Here is a 26,245-nt window from a genome sequence, read left to right as displayed (position 1 = left end):
GGCTCCCTGCATTCACTCACATGGCCCATGGTCATGTGGACCCGCACACAATGGACTGTAGCTAGCCTGATACTGAACTGGAGCCAACTGCAACATGAAATGGAAACTCTGGACACTGACTCTGATTTTAACTCTACTGAATCCCTAGCTACACTTCTTCTATAGCTGGATTAAGAGTAATGGGACTTTGGAAACCCGCGGATGTAATTCAATGCAAATAAAAATCACTCATCCTCTGAGCAAGTCTCAGAAAATTTTTTTTCTCAAGATATCGTAAGGACTCCACCCTCCAGCCCCACCCCACACTCAGTGGGGAAAGAGATACCTAAATTCCCCAATAACAATCCCAAATATTTTCTTTACATTTGGCTCAATGCACACTGATTTCAATAACCACAGCTATTTCAGGATGGTGCACACTTTGAAGGCAGAATTTTAAAAATGGTCTAAATGGAGTAGATTTCATTATGAAGAAAACAATTTTCCCCCCATTTTGAAACTACTTACCAGCTAAATAGTTAAAGCTTTTTTTTTTCTCCCTGAAAATGTTGACCCTGAACTGACAACAAAACCCTAGGTGGGATATTTAAATCTTAAGTGAGTGGTCAGTTAAGTGCCTGTAGAGGTAAAAGGACAGATAGCATATTTGGTATGCTAATGGACCTATTTACTTCAAGGAAAGTGACAAAAACATCAATCAAATCAGAAGAGGCTATTAAGGATTGTTAACTCCCTTTCAGATGAGCAATGATTTCCACTGGGATTTAAATAAATATTCATGAAAAGGACCAATGACAGAAATTTCACCAAAAATCACACCAGGGTTAGGTTTCTACATAGCTAATGAAAAAAATTTGACTATCTGGAGCAGATTTTCCTTTTAAAATATCAACAAAGATTGGCTTTTTTCCCCACTTTAAACCCAAAATATATTTATTTTAAATTATTCCGTTGGGGTATCTCTAACTCTCAAAAGATTGTATGTCTTCCCCAGCCATAAAAAGCACACAATTGCTAATACATTGTTGTTAATCAGAATGTACCTCAGTTAAAAAAAAACAAACTGGAGATGTTTAAAAAACATTTAAGGGAGCAGTATCAAATCATAATTTAAAATCATATGCAAATTATGTAAAAAGCACTTTATTTTAATTGAACAAGTGAGGCTTTAGGCTGTTTTTCCATGTTTGCTACCACCTGGTAACAGCTCTGTGCAAGTTTACTACAGACATTCCAAAATAAAAACCATCAGTAAAGTTTAGTTCAATTCAATTCAGTAAATATCTCTTGAGCTACTACTATATTTTTAGGATTGGCCTTTAGTCCATGTTAGAAGCTCAAAAGTAAAGTATAGTATAAGGATTCTATCTTAAAGATGCTTACAGCTAAGATGGAAAAGCAAACAAAGCAATTCGTATGACAATTATCAAAAAGACAAAAGACAGGTGCTGATGAAAATGTGAAGAAAAAGGAACCTTTATAAACTGTTGGTGGGAATATTGTAAAAAATAATATAAACAAAGCCACTTAAAATGGAGTCTGAGCTGAGAAACTGCCTAGCATGTCTTACTCCTCAAATATTTGGAATGTTAAAACTAGGGAAAATAACCTTTGGACTGGGCCTAAAGCAGCACTGTATTCTAAACAACTGTTTGTTATGAATACAGGACTGTTGGGGCGCACAGGAGACTTGCTTGAAAAGTTTATAAGGAAGACATTCTGAGAAAAGGGAAGTGTGCTGAAGGCGGCCCGCTGTTCATCAGAATTCCGACTTAGGGGAGTGCCCAAGGCGGCGCCCCTCGTTATTTCTTGACCTTTCCAAACAAGTCTGTGTGCGTGCAGACTCCGCCCGCCCCCTCCGGTGTTTACTGGAATCCTTATGCTTAATGGGAGCCCTTGCTTAAAGAACACTACAAACACATGTGTCCTCCCAGGATTACTTACCCTACTGATTGTATCTTAAAGATAAACTTTATCTCAAACTGCTGTTACAATAAAAGCCTAACGAGGCAGGTGATCAAGGGTGCCTGGTTCCTTTAGCCAGGCAGTCCCTTGCCCCTCTCTTTCACAGCAAATGTTGGAATATTTAAATTACAATAAATATTGGTTTGGCACAGTGGATAGAGCGTCAGCCTGTGGACTGAAAGGTCCCAGGTTCGATTCCGATCTTGGTTGCGGGCACATTCCCAGTGGGAGGTGTTTAGGAGGCAGAGTAATCCATTCATCCATCACTCACGTTCTGCTGGTCAGCCCCAGCACAGGACTGAAAATTAAAGACATTCTTTAAAATTAGCATTACTATGCTAGCTTATTTGCACCTATAGAAATGCCTTCCTTCTAGTCATGCAATTTACCCCCTTCCCCTAGTCTTTACCTCCTAATTAGAACTGTATAGTAGTTCTAATCTGGTAGTTCCAAACTACCTGTCTGAATCAATGCTTCCAAAATACTAGTAGCTATTTTTTTATCTCTAATAAAACACTTCTTGCCTCTCACTTTGTCCTTTGATTTTTAGGTTAACAATGTAAATTTGTGCAGCCATTATGAAAACCAGAATAGAGGTTTCTAATAAATGATAAATAGAACTACCTTATGGTCTAGCAATCCCACTTCTAGGTGTATGTCCAACGGAAGTGAAATCAGTATCTCAAAGAAGTGTCTGCAGTCTCATGTTTATTGCAGCATTATTAACAATAACCAAGACATGAAACAACCTAAATATCCATCGACAGATGAGTAGATAAAGATGGGATTTACACACACACACACACACACAATGGAATATTATTTAGCCTTAAAAAGAATGGAAATCCTGCCATTTGTGACAACATGGATGTGATACCATTGTAATTTAACCCAGTTATGAATAACTAGAAAGGAGCACAGGGATGGCCAAATATTATAGGCATTCATTTGTGCAGCTTTCCCAGGAAGCTACAGTTTAGACGTGTTGTATCGTAAATCAGTGAGTGAGATACAAGACGCCTTAATGAGCCAATTAATTAGGAGTCATTTATTGCACGTGGCCCAGAGGGAGGTGTTTCTTCCAAATCTGAGTGAAGTCACACAGGAAGTTTTCCGTATTTATACCTTTTGAGCTTCTTTGTCTGCAGATTTTACAAAGAGCTCTGTGTGAGTTATTGTTACAGACAGTTTGTAATCTTGGATACATAAAGAACAAACAGCTCTAACCGGTTTGGTTCAGTGGATAGAGCGTCAGCCTGTGGCCTGAAAGGTCCCAGGTTTGATTCCTGTCTTGGTTGCGGGCACATTCCCAGTGGGAGGTGTGTAGGAGGCAGCTGATCGATGTGTCTAACTCTCTATCCCTCTCCCTTCCTCTCTGTAAAAAATCAATAAAATATATTTTTTAAAAAAGAACAAACATTTGGCATAAGAATATGGGAATTATTATCAGCATTAGTCCATTACGTTAGATGGCTAGCTTGCAAGGTCAGACAGTTAAGTTTTTATCTTTTTCTATTATTCAAACTAAAACTGTTACTTTATAGAATGAGAGACTGTCTAAAAATGACAGAGTTTACAGAACAGGGGACTATCTAACAATAGCAGAGAATTTCAAACAGCAGTTTTTATACAAGATGGAGGTTACTATGCTTCAGACGCATGCCCAGTAAAGTCTGGATAAAATAGGGAAGGTACTTTCCTGTCAGTCACACCTGGGAAGAGGTCATAGGCCAGAATAGGCATGGCCACTGCAAGCATGGGAAAACTTAAGATATTTAATTTCCTAGCAGCGGTTCTCAACCTGTGGATCGAGACCCCTTTGGCGGTCGAAGGGGTCACCTAAGACCATCCTGCATATCAGATATTTACATTATGATTCATAACAGTAGCAACATTACAGTTATGAAGTAGCAACGAAAATAATTTTATGGTTGAGTCACAACATGAGGAACTGTATTTAAAGGGCTGGAAGGTTGAGAACCACTGTCAGGAGGTCTCTTTTGGCAACTAGCACTCTTGGGACACTTGTTGCAGGGGCATGCTCCTTTGGCTCTCCTGCATTCTCCCACGTGGCCCAGACTAATGGACTGCAACTAGCCTAATGCTGTACCAGACCCAATTCCACCATGGAACGGAAGCTCTGGATTTGGGCTTTGCTTCTAGCTCTACTGAATCACAGCTGCACATCTTCCAGGACTGGATTAAGTGAAATGGGACTTTGGAAACCCACGGATGTAATTCCACAAAAATAAAAAAATAACTCATCCTCCCCTGATAAAATTCTTTTTCTTGTGGTATTGTAGGGACTCCACCCTCAGCACCCAGTAGGAAAGGGGATCTCACACTTTCACCAATAATAGATGATATTGGAAGACATTAGGCTAAAATAAGCCAGACACAAAAAGACAAATACTGTATGATCTCAGGTAAGAACGTAGAATGGTAGTTGCCAGGGGCTGGAGAGAGGAGAAAATGGGGAGATGTTGGTCAAAGGTACACACTTTTAGTTATGCAAAATGAGTAAATGCTGAAGATTACTGTAACTATACTTAACAATACTGTATTATATACTTGAAATTTATTAAAAGAAATAGATCTTAAGTGTTCTCATCACAAAAAAATATGATAATTCAGTGAGGTGATGAAAATGTTAATTAGTTTGGTTGTGGTGATAATTACGCAATGCATACATATATCAAAACATCAAGTTATATACCTTAACTTCATATGATATTTATTTGTCAATTAATAAAGCTGGAGGGAAACAAGAAGCAATTCTTAAACAATATAGAAGGGTGTTAAATAAACACTGGACATAAAACAAAAAGAAAAAATTAAATGTAGGCCTGGATTTTCAAGCTTCTAGATGAATTTAGACTTGAAAACATGCTTAGAAAAATTGGGAGAGTCTACATTAAAAAGGAATTTGGAAATCGAGAGTATGTTAGACTTGATGCATGAGGTATTGGGAAGCCTGGAAATTTCTTTCTTTTTTTTAATTCTTTATTGTTTAAAGTATTACATACTGATGTGAGAGAGAAACATTGATTGGTTGCCTCCCATACACACTCCAACCAGGGATCAAACCCACAACCTGGGTATGTGCCCGACAGGGAATCACACCTGTGACCTTTGGTGTATGGTACAGTGCTCCAACCAAATGAGTCACACTGGCCAGGGCAAGCCTTGAAATTTCTTAATCATAGGTTTAACATACTAAAAGCAGGATTTGAAGAAGACTATTCAAAGAAGAGTTTCTAGCCCTAGCCAGTTTGGCTCAATGGATAGATCATCAGCCTCTGGACCAAAGAGTCTGTGGCTCGATTCCAGTCACGGATATGTACCTTAGCTGCACGCTCCTTCCCCACCAGGGCCTGTTCAGGGCTCGTGCAGAAGGCAATCAATTGATGTGTTTTTGTTTTTCTCACATTGATATTTTTCTCTGTCTTTTCCTCTCTTCTCCACTCTCCCTAAAAATCAATGGAAAAAAATATCGTATGGTGAGGATTAACAACAACAAAAACAAAACAAAACAAAACAAAACAAAAAGTAAGGTTTCTAATGCAGACAAAATCATAACTTTAAGCCTCGTTTACACCATTAGCAGAAAAGAGTAAGAGAAAAAATGTATTTGGAGGAACAGAAGTTACATTTTGGAGATGATGGTTTTCAGATGATGGTGAGGTATGTAGGTAGAAATTCCAAACTGAAATCCTGAGGTTCACTTTTCAGAAATTAGTTATTAACTAATGATGGCATTATATAGTACTTCTCCATTTTTAGTCCTCTACCACAGAGCAAACTTTACCTCAAAGAAATCCTCCTGAAAAATTAATCTTGATAAGATTCATATTCAACTAATTGAGTCCCTTCTAAATGCCAGTCAATGCAGTAGGCACTTTCACATACATTATCACATTTAATTCTCACAGCAACTGCGTGAAGTTGTTTATCTAGAAATTCTAATTAATTATATTGTAATGAAAATGCAACTGCCAAATATTAATCAAGTATTCATTGAATTAATTAGATATATATTGTTTGATTTCTAATCCTATACTGCTCCACTGCCCAGATTCCAATTTTCTTTTAATAGACATTAATAGCAGAAAGTAAGAAAAAGAGTAGTTCAATGTCAAGTAATGCACATGAATAAAATGCCTGAGTGAAAACAGAAACATAGTGGGAGACAGAAGATGCAAGTTATAATCTAAGCTCAACCTTAGGCAAATCACTAAGTTTTCTTGATGCCTAGTTACTTCATCCATCATATGAAAATATTGACTTTCATTCAGTCTATGTTTTGGGGTTGTGTATAGGTGAAACAAGGAATTAGTGAAAAAGCTCTTTACTAAACAAGTCAAATATTTAGAAGAGGGTCAGAGGATACTTTTTTCTGGGTCCCTCTTCTTTCCTTTTCCACATCTTTTCTACATCTTGGTTTCTCACCCATGTCCACCATCCATCCCTTTTCCTTCTGGGTGCCTAAGTATATGCCCCAATACACCCCTGCAACTAAGACTGTAAACTAGTTATTAATAATTGTTTATACAGTTTCACTCAATCACTGTCTTAACTCCTGACTTTAGCCTCTGATCACTAACATCCATTAATAAATTGAAAAGTACTTTGAAGAGACAGAAGGGCATAGATTGAGCGTATACCTGGATATTAATTGCAAATGTGGGTTGAGTTTATCTATAGAGTACACTTGTTGCAAAACAGAACTTGAAGAGAACACCTATAAAGTCATTTAGAACAAAAACCCACAATGAGTTTACCTAACAGTTAATTTTAAGTGTCTATATAATTACAAGCTAACTCAAGCACCACTGCAATGTGGGTTTGATGTTAGTGACCAACCCTTCATTCCTGGGGAACTAGTGAAGCACTAGCCAGCAGACGCTCAGGTTGTATCTATGTCCAGGACCTGGTCCTCTTACCCAAGTCCTGCCCTCACTTCCTTGTCTGGCACACTTCCCTTCTTCATCTCATGCTGGACAGCTCACTTCCATCTTGGGAGTGAGATGTTAACAACAAAGAGGTCGCAGTCTTTCTGTCTGCAAATGCTCATTATTTAAGCATAATTTTTCTCTCTGAACCATTGCGTTACTAACTGTATTTCCTTTACTACTTCAATGTTAATTTGATCTAATGAATCTGTGCACCTCCCTCATTCCTTCAACATAAATGCACATGAATAATCCCTAAAATAACTTTGACCCTGATATTGTTGGAGTGAGAAAATTGTAGAGAACTCTATAGCTTTAAGGAGGATGAGGAGAATCTTATTAGAGGCTCTCATCTACCATTCAAGGTTTGCATCCAAGACTGCATGTGTCTTCTCTCTTTTATAAGGATCCCCTACCCCCTCTAATTTGCTAAGAGCTACTTACCAATGAATGTTGCCTTAGTCTGGCCTAAAGCCAGGGTGAAATGTCCTACTTAACTTTGATTCAACTATATAGAGGATTTGTGTGTTGGAACTGAAAAGTACACTTCTTATTTTCCTAAATTTTATTTAACCCTCATCACTATTCACTATAACAAATACCATTTACCATTTATGGAGTCATCACTTGTGGCTGTGATTAGACCTTACTAATATTTGATTGAACCACAAATGTTACAAGCTCTTCCATAAATAACAATAGTACACTCTTCTTCCCCTCTAGCAAAGAGAAAACAGAAAGGAAAGGGTATGGGTAATGTCACAAAATCAACTTGAAAATAAAGAAAAATATCCTAGAAATGTAATTTTTAAATATTGAAATAACTTACTCATAAAGTCAGTTGAATCATACTTTTTCCCCCTTTAAAATGGATAATATCAAGAACCCTAAATAAAAATAAATAGCTAATTATCAAAAAAATAATAAGCAGGCTTTCAAGTATAGCTCTTAAATTTGGATAGCAGGATGGGAAAATGCAGAGAGCCCAGAACCTGGTGGCATTGCTGGGGTGCCATTTTGGTCCTGAGTTGCCTATCCCCAACTGTCCATAACTGAGTAGTGCAACCATGAAGCAAGGGTAGAGAAGAGATTGGATAATTTAATTTTCTGCTATGGGAGAAAATAGAAATCAAAGTGAGGGATCTCAGGGTTAGAAAATGTGAAGAATTAGTATCTAGAAAGATTGAATAAAAGTGTAATATCTTGGTAACGTATAAAAAATCAGTGAAATACAGGGCCGGTCATCAGTAAAAGAGAAAGTGAAACATTTGACCCAGGCACCATGCTATGAAAGACACAGGATTCTCTCTCCAAGCTACTACTGATACAAGGCAATTGTCATGATGTCAAGACAAACCATACACACACATTCCTTTCTAATGCAATTAACTTTCATTCATTCACTGACCTTTCTCTTTTCTTGAAAACCATGTAGACAAAGATATTATTAATAATTTTTTTAAATATATTTTATTGATTTTTTACAGAGAGGAAGGGAGAGAGATAGAGAGTTAGAAACATCGATGAGAGAGAAACATCGATCAGCTGCCTCCTGCACATCTCCCACTGGGGATGTGCCTGCAACCCAGGTATATGCCCTTGACCGGAATCGAACCTGGGACCCCTCAGTCCGCAGGCCGACGCTCTATCCACTGAGCCAAACCGGTTTTGGCAAGACAAAGATATTATTAAAGGGAAAAGTATCCATAAACATTCTAATTTGAACTAAAATAATTATTTTCATATTTTGAATGTACCTTCTGGACTTTCTATAACTGTGACCACTATGAACATAAAATTTGTATTCTACATTTTTCTACCTATTATTATACCATAAGTATGTTTCCATGTTGATAATTATCACTTTAAATGCTGGCATCTGCAGGATATTCAACCAGAAATTAGGATGTATTCTGAATATTCAACTGCACAATTAAAAGCAATCTTTTTAAAAAATATATATTTTTATTGATGTCAGAAAGGAAAGGAGAGGGAGAAAGACAGAAACATCAATGATGAGAATCATTGATCAGCTACTTCCTGCACATCCCCTCCTGAGGTCAAGCCCACAACCTGGGCATGTGCCATGACCAGGAATCAAACCGTGTCCTCTTATTTCATAGGTAGATGCTTAACCACTGAGACACACTGGCCAGGCCATTTTTACCTTTTTTTTTAAGCTCCAAATTCTAGTAAAGAGATAGGCATCTGTTGTTTTTCCCTGCCTACCATTCATTCCCCTTTCTGCAGAGGGCTGTGGTTTTAAAAAATCCTCTTTCCTTTGGGAATACCAATCTGTCCCTACAGGAGTGGGATAGCAACTGGACTGAACAATCAATATATTCCATCTCATTGGACAAACTAATTGGGTGAAAAAATGTATGTGACCTTTGTCAGTACAGTGAGACACAATTATGAAAGGAAAGTTCTATATATGCCAGATTTGAAGCTGGTAGAGTAAATGATTGGATTTACCTAGGTGTAAAAAAAGAGCTGGTCTAGGACCTTAATCAACCTTAATCAGAGAAGGGAGAAATTTGGACAAGGGGTACAGTGGAGAACAAGGGGGAAAGACCAAGCCCTACTAAGCTTTTTGAGTTCCTGAATGTAGCTAAGCCTGACTTTTCAAATATTTTAACTAATAAATCCTTTTTTAGGTATAAGTCAGTTTGACTTAGACCTCTATTACTTGGAACCAAAATAGTCTTGAGTGAATCTAAATCTAAGAAACTAAGCCTTCGCAACAAAAAGAAAGAGCATATCTACTTAGGGCCTTGGATATGGAGAATTTGTAACAACTTTCTCTGTTAGTAGATATATTTCATCCGGAAATAAACTAGATATGGAAAACTTTAAATTTATAAAATGCAGGGTTGTGTTATTGCAAAGTGAACCAAGTGACTGGGATGTGCCTACACAGCTAGCACGTTGTTCCAGGGTTTGGCTGCACAATTCAGACCCAACCTCATTGGAACTGCCTTTGGCTGCTGTCTGGGAGAAGCTGTGCATTCTGCCTTACACCCTGATTCCATTCCATGTGCTCTGGCTGTTGGGAACTCCCAGGACAGGGTGACTGTGAGTGATTCAAGGGCTCTGCTGCTTAGTTTGAAACTGGTTTTGTTGATCTGATTCAAGGTGGTTGGGCTAAAAGAATACTGGGGATCCAGGAACCAACCCTCCCAGAACCCTTCCTGAGAACTCTTCCACCACGCCCATCCCCACTCAGCTCCATTTTGCCCTTTCACTCTCCCCCACAGAAAAAAATAATTTTAGTTGAGAACAGGGGCTGGACACAGGAATATATCCAATTAGTTCTATTGCAGGGTTTTACTATTATTGAGTTTGTGAGCTCTTACTCCATTTACTCCATGACAGACACCATGTAAAACATGATAGATAGATAGATAGATAGATAATAGACATATAGATATGAATATGGATATAAATATATAGACATATATAGGTAGAGATATAGATATAGATATAGATAGATATAGATATAGATATAGATATAATCTAACTTAACCCTCAGTTTATATTCTATAAGGCAAGCATATTAGTGTGGCCATTTCTTAGGTGAGGAAATGATATAATGTGCAATGGAAATGACCCTGATACATCAGTTTGAGCCCCTCATTTTACATATGAGGACTATGAGCGCTCATGGCTGGCCCCAAGACCTCTAGCAAATCAACAAGGTCAGGGCTTGAGCTCAGCTCCCCTCTTGTTCACCTTTCTCTCCCTTAGGCTCACTTTGTTCTTTGGCTTTCTGCCCCATAGCACTTAAGAACAAATACAGAAATTGGGCAAAACTACTTTTTACACCCACAAGTAGAGATAAAATGCCGAGCTTAAAAACCAATGAAGAGGAAATTGATAAAGTTTAGGGAACAAGCCATTTTGGCATCGGGCAAAGGGCAGAAGGGAGCATATGTAGATAGCACCTCAGAAGAGGAGAAAAATAAGTGAACAGAAGAAACCATTCACATTCTTATGTTTAATGGTCATACTTACAATCTCTCCTTCCACGTATAAAAATAACCGTGATGAGTAAAATATCCATGAGAAGAAAAAAAAATCAAAAACAAAAAAATGATGAGACTAAAACAACATCCAGTAAAGCAGACGAGAGTATGTTACTGTAAACAGTGCATAAATGAGTGGGTAGAAATCAGGCATTGTGAGATAATTCAGAAAATCAAAATAATAGAAATAGTGGGTAATTTACTCACCTAATTAAGGCCAGTTTAAAAAATCAAGTCAGTGAAGTTGGTACTTGAAATGATGTTTATGGTGAGTGGCTGGGGTCATTTCATGGGCTCTCCTCATCCATCCCATCCTAAGGAAAAGCATTAAAAGGAAGAAAGGCCAGTTTCTCACCTTTCTTAATGTATCCCAAGGATCAGAGATTCAAGCACAAATCTCCCTTAAACAGCTTGGATAAGCACCACAGGGTGCCAAGGAAACAGGCACAAAGAACCCCAAGGTGGCTTATTTCACTAGCTAATTGTTAACTGCTGGGAGGCGGGTGACGGCAGGGAGTGGGAATGGGCCCGCCTTCTGCATGAATGAATTCAGCACATGGAATTCATGTTCATATTTACATTTATAACTTACAGAGCTTCTATGTCATTGACCCCAAGCTGATAAACAAAATTACAAAGTTCATTTTCATTTCACAGACTTGGCCAATCTCATCAGTCTCCCCATTAGGTTTTCATATTAAAAGAATGAGGGGGAAAAAAAAGAAAAGGTATATGTTTATAGCCAAGAATAAATATAACAATAATAAAGGAAATAAAAAAGGAAAACTGATCTTGGCACCGTTACTTGAGTTTTTCCACCTTTCTCATATGGAAAGTTTCCAAGTTCTACCATTTCAAAGAAAACACCTCATCGAAGAGCACATAATTGCATGTTGTTTCCAGTCTTTAAATGTGGGAAATGAAGCCTTTTCACATGCACATCATCAGCTGTGCCCCAGGAAACCTTCCATTCTTTCCAAATTAGTTTTTGTATCATTAAACCAATCAGCATTAGGTGCTTACGATTATTTTCGGGAATAAACCCTGAATCATTACCTATATCATGTATGCAATAAAGGCAAATAATGACATCATTATATAGCACATGAGCACTGACCCTAACTGACCAGGACCTAGAGGAAATCAGGGCAGTCCTAATAAGAATCAGGCAGGATGCCTAATGAAAATCAAACAGCGGGCCTAATAAGAAACAAAGTATTTTGCCTCTCCTTCAAATTCACTTCTGATTTGCTTTTCCTGGGAATCCGTGTTTGAAGTGGAGCTCCCGCAGGCTGGATTTCTCAGAGCTAACTCTGAGATGAGGGATTCACAGGTGGTTCTCTGGGCCATTTGATCTGAGACAAGAACCTCTCGCTCATGCAGCAAGTATTTGTTGGGCATTTACCATAACCATAGTCTTCAACTTGGCTGGTTTTTATTCAATAATCGTTAGTGAGTGCCTAGTATAAACACGGACGATGCTAGACTCAGAAATGGAAACAATAAATCAGAAACATCATAGACACCACTTAGAGTGTGTCTATTACAGGCCAGGCACAAATACACATGTATTAGTTATTAATAATTTAATATCCCCAGCAGTCCTCTGAGGAAGTGTATGTTTTGACCCACTTTACAAGTGCAGAAAGTAAGGCTCACCCAGATTAAGAGACTTGCCCAAGGTCATGCTACTGGAGGGAAGGAAGCAAAGATGTGGGGAAAATTCAATGTCTCCAGCTCGTTGGAAATTGCTGCTATTGGACCATTTTTGGACCTATAAAATGACAAACAGGTTTTCCCCCAGAAGAGCTCGGGGTATGGTGGGGAAGGCAGAAACATAAACATAAACAAAGACCACAGTGAAGGATGATAAGCAGTGTGAGGCGCCTGCACACCACCTGTGAGTGTTCCCAGCTCCCTGCCAATATTCCCACCACCATCCTGTAGCCTTCTCTGGAAGTCCACATCTCCTCACTTGCTGTCCCCACTGAAAATCCAGCACAGGTACAATATGAGCATGTCTTTCTGAATCTTATTCTGACTAAGGCCCCCAACCATTTTTGTCATAGCTTTTCTCGGTGTCGGATGGAAATGCATAAAAAGATGCTGATATTTATCCTGGACGAACAGCCTGGACAGAGAGAACATGGGACTTGTCCAAGGATACCAAGGCCAAGCACATGTAGGGTGACAAGTAAAATTTTTGCAACATTCTTTTACACAGATTATTTACAAACAATTACATGACTCATGGTTCATAAAACACCTTGCCAATCTCAAAGAATGGATATAATTTAAGCACCCATATGCTTTGAAAAATACACGTTATTTTTTAAAAGACAGGAACTTTTTATCCTCTAATGTACACATTGGATGAGCTTTAAACGCTCAGAGCATTTCACCTCTATCCTTTGCACCCCAAGTTTCCTGCTAGTAACTCAACATGTATGAGCCTCCAGGGAAGATTATACATTTATTTCTCTCTAAGTATGAGATTCCCTACATACGCTCAGTATGAGAAAATGATGACATTGGTTGATTAATATAATTTTCACAGAGAATTCATCTATTGCTTTCACAACTATCAGCCTCTTGAAAGCAAGAACCACATCTTTAATTCTGAATGTTTCACAGATTTAAAAGCACACAATAAAGAAATAGTTGCTTGGTTGCTTTATTTAGGTCTGATAATATTTGTAACTACCTGAGAGAGAAACCAAGTAAGAAATTGTGTTTGCAGCCTTGATGTTTATAATCAAAGAAAGGGCTGAGTTGCAGGAAACAATGTTTTATCAGTCAACCATTAAAAACATTCCACAGAGTATTAGGCCTATGCAGAGCCAAACTGACCCACAGGAAATACTTCATCTCCTTGGACAACACATCCTGTAAATTATGAAAAGAAAATGATATTTTACGAGAGCCAGGCAGCCTCATTTTCTAGGCAGCACATTTCATTCATATTGCGGTTATTAATAGGTCACTTACAGGATTCATGACTGGTGCCACTGTGTGAAGGTACCCAGACATGGACAATCACTGTGGCGAAAAGTAGTATATCTCAACTTCTTTCTAGAGCAGTAACTTTATCAAAACTATCACTGGTGACCTTTGAACTCCACTCAAACATTTTCTAATTGGATTTTAGGTTGTGTTCGCCAGAGTTCTTACAAGACTTTTTTTAACTTCAAAACTTTCAAAATCTCATTTTCGCTAATGAATTTAGCCTAATGAAGTTTGCATTTCCTCCTTGGATGCCTGCACGTAAAAGTGCCAGTTTGTACTTCTGTAACTCTCAACTCAGCTAGTCTTTTGCATGAGCAAACATATTCAATATTTTTAAAATTAGAAATTGAAGAATACACAGGATGAGATGTTACCATAAAGGGAGCTAGGACAGGTAATTAAGGATTAAAATCTAAACACAAGGTAGAGCGAGAAGCAAGGACAGTTTCCATCTCCTTCGAGAAATACAAACAGTGAGCCAGAGTGGTGTTCTGTAGTTTTCATTAGAAAGTTAATATTTATCTTATAGCATTCAGTTTATCTTACCAACATATCTCATTCAGGAAAGGAAAAATCTCTTGATTTACCACATTAAAGTAAATATTGCTGTGAGATACGTGTTAAATTTTTAATAAAAAACCACCCTATCTTTGTTGGATCAAAGAGAGAGCTGCTTCAGCTGCCATACAAACAAAACCAAATAAAAACACGTAATTCCAAATACTGAGCGTCACTGCACATGTTGACCAGCTTGCTCATGACAATTGCAGTTTTATGTGGCTGAGCATTTGAAAGCTTCGACTACATTTATTATAAATCATAATCTCAGAGCTAAAATGGACAATGAACTGTAATACTGATCCATGGGACAGCCTTTCAGAACTGCATACTGTACTTTTTGTGCCAGAACTATGCCCCCAAAAAAAGGCACAAAATTAAAATTCAATTCCATTAGACTTGAAGCATCATATACCTTCCTGTGTGGGAATATTTTAGTATGGAAGATTTATTAGCATGGTGTGTTTTCCTTTGTAAGGATAGAGTTGGATGTAAAACCTATTTTGTTTTCACCCATCTCATATTCTTTAAGTTAGCAATAAAAATCCTATTGCTGAAGAGCAAACACAACCTGATGTAGTGATACTGACACACCACCACCCCCATTGAAGGAGAATGAGATGTCAAAAAGTTCAAGAACACTTCAAGCCCTGGTGAAATGATTCTCCAACAGCCAGCAGTTGATTGATTCTCATGGAATCTTTTTCCCATCCTGGAATAAGCTGGGTAGAGAAGAAAACATTAAGACAAGACACACATGGAAAACAGAACTGCTTCAAGCCTTCAGGTTTATAAGGAAAAAATAGTCAAATCCTCAAAACATAGCACAAAATTAAATATCTGTATTCATGGCCATGTACCACCTCGGCCTGACCTCCTTTGTGCTGCTCCCTATAATAGAAAAACGCCACAGTCTTAAGACCACAGATTCTGCAGCCAGACTCCCACTTGAATCCCAGTTGTCCCACTTACAAGCTGTGTGACCTTGGGGAAGTTATATAACCTCTCTGTGTCTAGATTTCCTCATCTATAAAATGGAGATAATAATATCTGTCTCCTAGGCTTGATATGAGAATTACATGAGTTCATATTTGTTAAGTTCTTGGAAAGTGTCTGGCACAGAGTAAATGGCACTTTGTAAGTATTTCATAAACAAAGAAAAACATCGGTTCTACCAGCTTTTGTGATGTATTTGATTGGAGAACTAGAGATAAATTTAAACCTTCCATCTTTCTTCAACTCCATGCTTTTTCCCTTCTTCTCTGCCCCATTCATTAACCCTTTAATCATAATCAGAGATACTTTTTCTCTTAATAGCAAGAAAAGCTAACATTTAGTAAATACTCCATATGTGCTAGGTAAATTATCTCATTCAATCCTCATTAAAAAAAAACAACAACAGTAAAATAAATATCATTGTTATCCCCATTTAACAGATGAAGAAAAAAAGGCATTGAAAGATTAAGTAAATTGTCCAAGATAACTTAGTATGGAACAGAACCAGGAATAGAATCTGGACAGTGTTGCGGTTTACATTATAGAAAAAAATATATATCATACCACAAAAAAATATCCTAATGAACTGAGCTCTTTTCAAACTAATCCTTATTTAAAAATCCCTCCTATCCTAGCTAAGCTCACTCTATACCAGCTAATACCAGGCAACTTGCAAATTCATGAAAATGAATGATTGTTGTTTGAAGCCACTGAGTTTTAGGGTAGCTTTCTTTTACAGCATGTTTATAGTGAAAGCTCACTGATATGGGCTTTTGTATTCTTTCAATAAATTGAAATAAAACCAAATTTGAAAATGCTATAAAATATTGAAACAGGCCCTGGCCAGATAGTTCAGTTGGTTAGAGCGTTGTCCAGATACGGCAAGGTTTGCAGGTTCAATCCCCATCCAGTGCACATATAAGAATCAAGCAATAAATACATAAATAAGTGGAATAGCAAGTTGATATCTCTCTCTCTCTCTCTCTCTCTCTCTCTCTCTTCCTCTTTCTCTCTAAAAAGCAATCAATAAAATTTTTAAAAACTGTGAAACAAAGAAACATTGAAATCCTATATATTTCTTTGACCACACACACACACTGATTTTAGGCTGATTGTTTAAATGCAACATAAATAAAACTTCTCCTAGAAAAACAATTCTTTTCTCCTTAATACTAATGTCTATCCCCATATTTCAGGTTAACATGCTTTTTTAACAACAACAAAATGAAATTGCAAATCTTACCAAAAATCCAGGATTCAATAAACTCAAAGGAAGTGCTGTCATCAGACTGTTCATAGGACATTAACCAAAACAAATGAAAAAGAGTTAAACCAGTTAACACTTGAAGAAAAGCAATATCAACAAGGGTAATAACACAATCAGTGTTTGCAAAAAGATTGATTCGTGTCAAAGAATTAAGAGATGACCTTGTGAAAATTCATAAAGTCCTTGAGTAATTTTACAGAAGTCATTTCTTTTATTATTGTACTATGCTAACAAGCCAAGACAGCAACTCTTCCTCTAGGAGACAGAGCTGAACTAGCAGAATGTAAGTTGGATTCTGCCCAAAAGCAAAAAAACAAAACAAAACAAAAACAAACAAAGCAAAACAATAACAACAAAAAACTTGATTCATTTTTTTGGGCACATAGTTGAAAATAAAAACTGAATTTGGTTAAATATAAGAGCAATTAAACCTTTTTTATAACTCTTAATTTTATTTTTCAAGATAAAGTCCACTCAAGCCATTTTTTTTAGCCCATTTTGGTCAGCATTTTTAACTGGATTCACTTGGACAAAGTTTTTTCTCCAGTACCAATTATCCTCAGATAGGAGGTTAGAAGGACTTCCTCTCCCACATTTCTCTATCAAAGAGTTTCCAAAAAGTAAACCCATCTAAATCATAAAAAGACTATAACAAGGGTAATTCTGCTATCTGGTGGCAAAACACATAAACAACAAGAGCATGGAATGGGATTATAAATTCCAAAATGGGTCTAAGTTTTTATTACATTTTTTTAAATGACAGAATTTCTAATCTGAACTAAAAGCAAACTACTTAAATTTTGTCAAAGAATCATTAACATACAATATAATAAAAGGCTAATATGCAAATTGTTCCCTCAATCAGGAGTTCGACCGGGAGTTCACCCAGGGGCCAGCTGGCCAACCGCCCTCGGCCCCTCTCCTCGGCCCGATCGATAGGCCAATCGGGGTGGGCCAGCCAGACCCCACCCATGCACAAATTTGTGCACAGGGCCTCTAGTTGGAGATAAAGACAAGAAAGGAAAAGAATGACTACCATTAAGTACTGTGTGCCAGGTACTATTAGGGATCTCACATTCACTTTCAGAGAAAATTTGGATCACTAAGACCTTTCTTCACCAAAAAAAAAAAAAAAAAAAACCCTCCAGAGAAATTCAATTGTCACAAAGATAAACTGTTCAATTTGCCATTGTGATATATAAATGCCAGCTTTGACTTAGTACCATACAAAATGAATTTTAGAGCAGGAAGATATCTTAAACACCATCTAGTCTGGTATTCTCAATTTACAGATGAGGAGAAAGAATCCAGGGTATTGACTTGAACAAGATGATATAACTGGATAGAGTCAACACAAAGTCTAGATTCTAAGTCTCCTGACTTGAGAACCAATAGCATTCTCTCCTTTCTCTTTACTGAGAAATGGTAGCAGAGTTACCAAAGACTGTCAACCAAGGCCTATTTCACCCCAGGTTTTCCTCATTGAGTCTATTTCTCCCACTTGAAAAGGAATAATAGGATACATCAACAGTGAGTTTAGTATTGTTTTCCATACTGAAACACAACAAAGTCTTAAATCCTCAAAGGAGGGCTTCAGGGACTCCTTTGTGTGACTTCCAGCCTGGGTAGCTTGTAGATTTCATACCCAGGCGCCCTAGTACAAAACAAAGCCTACACAATTGTTCTCAAAGTGTGGTCTCTGACATGCAGCATCAATATCAACCGAGAACTTGTTAGAAATGCACATTCTTGGGTCTTATGCCAGACCTACTGGATAAGAAGCTCTGAGAGTGGAGCCCAAAACAATGGCTTGTATTTAACAAGCCATTCAGGTGATTCTGATGCAAGCTAAAATTTAAGAACCACTGATCTTCACAATCAACACAATGACCACCTTAACAGACTCTGAAGTAATTCTTTATCATATTTAGGAATGCCAACTCACTTGGTGAATGTGTTTTCTTACATAACTTTGGGAGCATGGCACAAAACTTTCCTGATAGCAATCATTCCAATTTCCTAGTGGGAGTCCACCCCTACCGCTATTTGAAATGTTGAGTTTTTGTTTTGTTTGCTTTTTCTCTTTTATTTATAATGAGTGTTTCTATCAATGTGGAAATAATCAGAAGACAGGAGGAACAATTTCAAGAACAGAGAGAGTGGACAAGAGACATCTCCATTGCCCTCTCTTCCTCTTCCTTTTGTACCTCCTCTCATCGTGCTCAGCCACAACCATCACTTCAACCACTATTGGCCTTGACTCCACTTAATGCTGCCTATATAACCCCTGTCCCTTCAGCTCCCATAACTGCCACCTCTGCTTGCTTTGCCTCCACTCTTTCTCTGCCATTACCTCCACTTTGTTTGTCAGTTTGACTGCCTGGTTCCTTAGCTTCCAAAGATTGAGTAATCTCAGTACCTGCAAGAGACTTAAAGTCTAGTTGGATCCATCTAATATGAAAAAAAAACACACCTCAGAAATACGAAATAGGAAAGCTAAATAAATTATTCACTGTTCTACAGCTTTTTCAATTAGATCAATAAGATTATATTTTTTCTATTATGTCTTTTTTTAAGAAGGTTAAAGTATGTATCTCTTTTTGTCAATACATGTCATAATATTTTTTTAATCCTTACACCCCACTCACCCAGCCTCCCAACCACCCTCCCCTGACAACTGTCAGCCTGCTCTCTATGGGTATGTCTCTATTTTGCTTGATAGTTCATTCTGTTTATTAAATACCACATATGAGTGAAATCATATGGTATTTGTCTTTCTCTAACTGGTTTATTTCACTTAGCATAATACTCTCCAGGTCCATCCCTGCTGTAGCAAAGGGTAAGATTTCCTTCTTTTTTTTATGGCCAAGTAACATTCTATTGTGAAAATATACCACAGCTTTTTTATCCACTCATCTGCTGATGGACACTTGGGCTGCTTCCAAATCTTGGTTATTATAATTAATGCTGCAATGAACATAGGGGTGCATATATTCTTAGCTTTCTTGCCTGCGTCCAGTTTTTAGCCTCTCAAAACCAAGTTAAATTCTTCCTAGCTTAGGCTCATCAAAAAGTTTCTTAACCCTACCTTTTACATTTTCACTGAGCGATTCTTGAGAATAGCCAGAGTCTTAGGGAACTAAGTTCTCCTGAGACCTTCTTTGAAGTTATCAACATTGGTTCTGATGGTTTAATCCAAATAACATTATTATTATTTAGTCTGTATTTCAATATCTTTACAAATATATTTCTTCTTTCAACATTTAGTATGTGTCATGGACTATTTTAGGTGCTAAAGATACAGCAGGTAATAGAATCAGGTAGGGGAAGGGGTTGGGGAACCTTTTCCTCATGGAGCTTACATTCTAGTGCAGTGGTTCTCAACCTTCCTAATGCTGTGACCCTTTAATACAGTTCCTCATGTTGTGGTGACTCCCAACCATAAAATTATTTTCGTTGCTACTTCATAACTGTAATTTTGCTACTGTTATGAATCGTAATGTAAATATCTGATATGCAGGATGTATTTTCATTGTTACAAATTCAACATAATTAAAGCATAGTGATTAATCACAAAAACAACATGTAATTATATATGTGTTTTCCGATGGTCTTAGGCGACCCCTGTGAAAGGGTCGTTTGACCCTCCAAAGGGGTCGCGACCCACAGGTTGAGAACCGCTGCTCTAGTGGAATGCACAAAATAAGTTATAAAATAGTATATAAGATGACAGTAAATGCTAAGGAGAGAAACAAAGCAGGAGTAGAGAATACAAAGGCTAAAATTTTAGATAAGGTAATCAATAAATGCTCATTAAGAAGGGAATATTTGAATATATTGGGAACTCCCATATGTTTTGCTAAGACATGTGTTTGACATGATTAATTGTTAGACGTCCTGTTGATTTCTAAGAATTACCGAAAACCATTTGTTTAACCATACATTCTGTACTTCTCTAGGAGTTAACATCAACCTTATTAAGTTTCATTTTCCTGAATTTCCTCTGTGCTTTCCCAGAATCAGTCATTTCAGAGATATCAGTAAGAAAACAACAAATACTGGTATATATAAAAATAGATAGAAAACAATGCCACATCAGACACTGGCAGAACTATTTGTTTCCCAACACAAAAAATACCATGGAAGGTACTATTTAAAAAACAGATTATTTTTTCTTCTGTGCCCTTACCCACTGAAATAAAAATATCAGTGTCTGTTGTTGTTGCTGTTGTTACAGGCAGCTTCACAAGCTCCTAGAACTCAGCAGCAAATGGTGAAATAGACCCCTGAATAGGAAAGAAAACTTGTAGGAGAAAAAAAAAAGGATGAACCTTTAAAACATCTTTTGCAGAGAACTGTAATCACCTTTTAGTCCCAGCCTGAGCTAATAAAGACATAACTTACTTACCAAAGCACCTTAAGTCAGATGCAGTGTCTGTGTTGCCTGGTGGATGTCTTTTTATGTCACTTTACACTTGGTTCACACAGGAACCAAGTAATTTAGCCAAGGTCACATGCCAAGAGTTTCTGTTCTTGTCTATTTTAAAAGTAGAAAACAATGGTTTCCTCCTTCTTACTCTACATGCCAGAATCCATTGTCCCTTTCTTAACTTCTCTCCTCAATTCTGCAGAAAACACTTAAACTCTTTAACTGCTTTAACAAATTGTTTCATGTCCAATCTCATTAGTGACTGGAAAATGACCAGAAATATGGGGCATCCTTGTTAGAAAAAGAAGTGGGGGGAGCGGGGGATGTTGTGGGGATACTGGGTAAAACAAAACAAAATGAAAACAAACAAAAAACTTTATATAGAGTAAACAATATCTTTGAATCTGACTTCCCAGAATCATGCACAAAATCTGATGATTTATTCAGTTTTGTTTGAAGAAGATATCCAGTGATGAGACAAAAAATTGAGCTATATAAGCTCTTCCAGATAAGCTATATTAAAGAATCTATGGGTTGCTAATTAAGTTTCAAACTATGCTTTTGTGTAATAAAAAATCGTTTTTACTTTCTTTCCATTTAGCAGTTTTTCAAGATGATTTCTTCTGGCTCTTATTGTCTTACTACACCAAATTAGAACTTGCCTCCTAGAATTCTTTCTCCATCCCTGAATTCTCTCCTTAATCGTTTCCTGGGTTTTAGAATCAGTTCTGGATTCAAATTCTGTCTCTTTTAATTATGTGCTAAGTGGCATATGTGAGTTGGGCCAGTTATTTACCATGCTGAAATTCACATTATGCTCAAATGGCAACAAATAGTGCAAAATCTCTTTAAATGGTTATTTTGAAAATTAGATAATAAGTATAATATAGTCATTGTTAAATCAATGTTAGTTTCATTTCTTCCTCATCATAAGTTTTCTGTTTGCTTAAAGTGATATTTCTTATTACAAAAGTTTTATAGGGTAATTATCTGTTGGGGAGCATAAGAGACTTGGTTGGAAAGTTGTAAGGAGGATATTCTGAGAAAAGGGAAGTGTGTAGAAGGCCACCTGCCCTGTTTATCAGAATTCTGACTTAGGGGAGTGGGGAGACTTAGGGGAGTGTCGAAGGTGGTGCCCCTAATTATTTCTTGACCTTTCCAAACAAGTCTGTGTACGTGCAGACCCCAGATGTTTACTGGAATCCTTATGCTTAATCCCTGGATGCCCTTGCCTAGAGGACAATGTAAACACGTGTATCTTCCCAAGATTACTCACCCTACTGATTGTATCTAAAGATAAAAATTCCAATAAAGGCTAACAAGGCAGGCAATCGAGGCTGCCTGGCTTCTTCAGCCAGGCCGTCCCTTAGCCTTCTCCCCCACAATGAAACTGTGTCAGAGTAATCTGTTCATCCGTCATTCAGGGGCTGCTGGTCAGCCCAGGCAAGGTGGTGGGTACACCATGTGAAAAGCCCCGGCAATTATCAAAAATGTGGAAATAGAGATAACTAAAATGAAGAAAGTTTAGATTATTAATATTCCTTACAACCAAAGATAATTAGGTTAACAGTTTGTACATATCCTTCTGATCTTTTCTTCTATAAGCACATAGAATACTTACTTTTCTTTAATTAACATAACTCATTATTGAAGTGAAACATACAAAAATGCATAAATCAATGAATTTTCACAAAGTGAACACACCTAATATCATTACTCTTTGATGTGCTTTTTGACTTAACAGTAAATCAGGACCTTGACAGTGCTGGAGCCAGGCTGTGCAGACAGATCGCCGAGGGTGGGCCCAGCTCCGCAGTTTCCCAGTGAGTGACCTGGGATCACCTTACCTTCCTAGGTACCAGTTATCTCATTGCCCAGTGATAACAATTTCCTCTATTATGAAGGTTAAATGAGTCAATGTAAATAATTTACTTAGAATAACATGAGACATAGCATTCCTCCAATAAAGTATGCTATTGTTATTATACACTATCTGGGAAGCCTTTTCTCTCACAATAATTACTGTTCCCCTATGTAACTGGGGGTCTTTTTTTTTTTTCTTGAGGAATTTGGTTAGCTCCCTTAAAGTCTTCTCTGCTTTCCTCATATGCAATTAGTTAAATGGAAAGTTATGGCCATTCTCAAATAAGCCGCATGTTTCCATTTGAGGTCAGACTTTCTCAGTGGTACCAAGACAGCCAAGTGTCCCCAAATACACCCTAACCTATCTTTCCAAACCTAAATCCATCTGCTCACTTCTATAAGCAGCCCTATCAAGCTATACTCATTCTCATTTAAACATGTCTTGTCCATTTCTACTTCTGGCTTTGGGTTTAGATTTCCCTGTCTTCTTGAAATGCCTTCTCCTAGCATGCTTTCAAAATTTCCCACACCCCTCCAGGTAGAGCTTGCTCTCACTTCTGAACTCACTGTCGCCCTCACTTGGCAGTCATCGTGCACTGCCTTAATCCCAGTAAAGCCCATCACGTGCATATATGGCACTTCACAGCCTACAAAACACCTTTCAAAATGTCTTTTGATCCACACAACAATCTGATAAGATAATAAAGCTGTGACTATTATCTGCATTTTACCATCAAAGAAATTTATCATGAAAACACATCCATTCCAGACCAAAGACATTGCATTTCTCTTAGTTTTCTTGTCCACAAGTCATATTTACTCTGGAATTGATCTACTGCCCAAATCATTGTTATCAATAAAACTATCAAACACTTTTGAGTGCCTTTTACATATCTGTTGGTTAGACACATATGGTTACCATTTATGTATTTAACAGTATATTGAATGTTTGCTGTATGCCGGCACCGTGCTCTATTTTGAGATGCCAAGCCAGGCGCCTCTTTGTTTACATGCTATATTAAGGTTATGTGGGAAAGCGCTGGGTTACACGCCACGTGTCCTAGATTTGAGTACTGCCTCTGTAACAGAAATGTAGAGTTATCTTGTGCATCTCTGAACATCAGTTTCCTCACCTACAATCTGGAGATAATAATCTCTTATCTGACCACCTCACAGGACAATTATGAAGATCAAATAAGGTATGCAAGTGCTTTGTTTGCTTAATGAAAACATAAAAGTATCCATGTTATGCAATTAAGAGATGGTTCTTGCCCTTGTAGTCCCACAATCCCTGTTGAGAAAACAAACACACACAAACTGTATGTAAAAAGACAGGTTACAATATAAAATGGCATGTGCTAAGTGGCAGAAAGTGCAAATGTATAATAACCTAGAGAGAACGTGAGAAGGTAGCATTAAGCTTTTAAACTCAGAAGATTTAAACATTATTCCAAATCTTAGTTTGTCCCCTACTTTATTAATGTTTAAAGTGTGAAAATATTCATTCTTCTTGCGGGTATTAACTTTTAACCAGAAATTGAATTAGCTATTTGGATTCTTTAAAAAAATGTGTTAATGCCCTGTATTAGTGTGGAGGTACCTTACCCAGGTTCATTTCCTTCTTCTACACCTATTCCAAAGGAGCTGCAAGAGTTATTGCCCCTCTCCCCCCGATTTCTGAGGTAAGAAGAATAGGAGAAAATGTGAGGAAGCTGCTCTTTGATCTCCGTGCACATCAATTACAGGTAATAAATCCTCCTGCACTGGAGCTCGGACAGGATCTCCAAAGCACATGGACTTTTCCTATTAGAAAATACAAACCAAATAGTGACTATTTGTTGTTTAGATTTATTTTGGGAGTAATGTAACTGAAAAAACAACCCAGCATTGAAGGATGTATCATTTTTAATCTCAGCACTTTTAGCAACTGCCAACACCAGATAGAGTATCTTATTGCAATAATTCAAGGATTTCTCTATTAGTTTCTCTAAGCCCTTAAAGCAAATGAAGCTCTTATGATATAAAACACCTTCTTTCTCTATTTTTTTTTCAGCTCTCAAGCCTAAATGCATTTCAGGGTAGAATTTTAAATGAATGAGATAAATGAAATTCTATCTAACTGTATTAATTTTTGACACTCTTTTTATGATTCTTTTAAAAAGAACATAGAAACGAATTGCAAGTCTGGCTGCTGTACAATCATGATGAATAGCATGCTACAAATAATATTTTTTCAAACTTTTGAAAGACCAATTTAGATGTGTAATCTCTTAGGTGGGTTTACAAACACCCTACATCGATAATTGACCAAGGAGCCTGTGAATGAGGTTTCTTAAACAAAGAAAAGCACTCGTATATGAAAGGAAGCGCTTTCAGACTTTTTCTCCCTATTGTTTAACCTTTTGTTCCCACCACAAATATCTACACGTAGTTCTTATCTCTGACCTTGAGGAACTGTATAGCTTTATGGAAGCTTACTTTTAGATCACAGATGACCTTCAGTTGATATCATTGAGCTCTGACCTGCCTCAGTGATCTGCTCACACAAAATACATATGCTGAACAGTGCTGGTGTGTGCAGTAGGGGCAAGTGAATTATTTACAAAAATTTGAGTTGACACCTTTTATCAAATGTGGAAAGATGAAGACAAAACAGCTGCTATTGCTGTCGTAAGCAATCTGCTGGTGATTGAATAAAAGTGTCAAGAAAATGGCTGCTTGATGGCCTTTTGTTCTCCCTCATCCAGCTTGATGTTAGTTTGAGCTGTCAGTTAGGAATCACGGCAGTGTGATTTATCAATAGACTGAGTGACCTTCTGTTTTAGCTGGTGGTAGGACTGGAAGACAGCGCCCTCTACTGCAAATACACAGCTCTTCCTCTTAGTGTGCCATTAATCTAAGCGAGTGGCTTGCATTTGCTGGAAGCAACTCACCCTTATGATAATTACAGCTTTTCAAGTTTTGTCCTGTATCAATTGCTTCTACACATTTATTAAAAATTATTAAAACAAAAAAACTTCAAGCATATTTCTATACCTTCCAGCAAATTAATTTACAAAATCAGTATTTCAGATAAAATGCTTCCTCCTTGCTAATTAAACTGCAGAATAAGGAAACATTATCTTTGATAGCAAACTGAATCTTTAAATAGTGTTTGGATTATATTGATATTAATAACCCATCT

The 26,245-nt window shown here is 37.4% G+C and overlaps 1 pseudogene; it reads left to right on the top strand.

Moving 5' to 3' along the window:
- Positions 1–5,590: 5,590 nt before the first annotated feature.
- Positions 5,591–26,245, top strand: part of LOC139006166 (U2 small nuclear ribonucleoprotein auxiliary factor 35 kDa subunit-related protein 2-like) — a 33,619-nt pseudogene continuing 12,964 nt past the window's right edge.

This window comes from Myotis yumanensis, unplaced genomic scaffold (genome assembly GCF_028538775.1).
Source record: "Myotis yumanensis isolate MYYU_CA2020_CCGP unplaced genomic scaffold, mMyoYum1.0.hap1 SCAF_3, whole genome shotgun sequence".
In the NCBI taxonomy this organism is placed as follows: domain Eukaryota; kingdom Metazoa; phylum Chordata; class Mammalia; order Chiroptera; family Vespertilionidae; genus Myotis; species Myotis yumanensis.
Note: the sequence above shows the minus strand (reverse complement) of the source record. Positions and strands in the feature narration are given on the sequence as shown.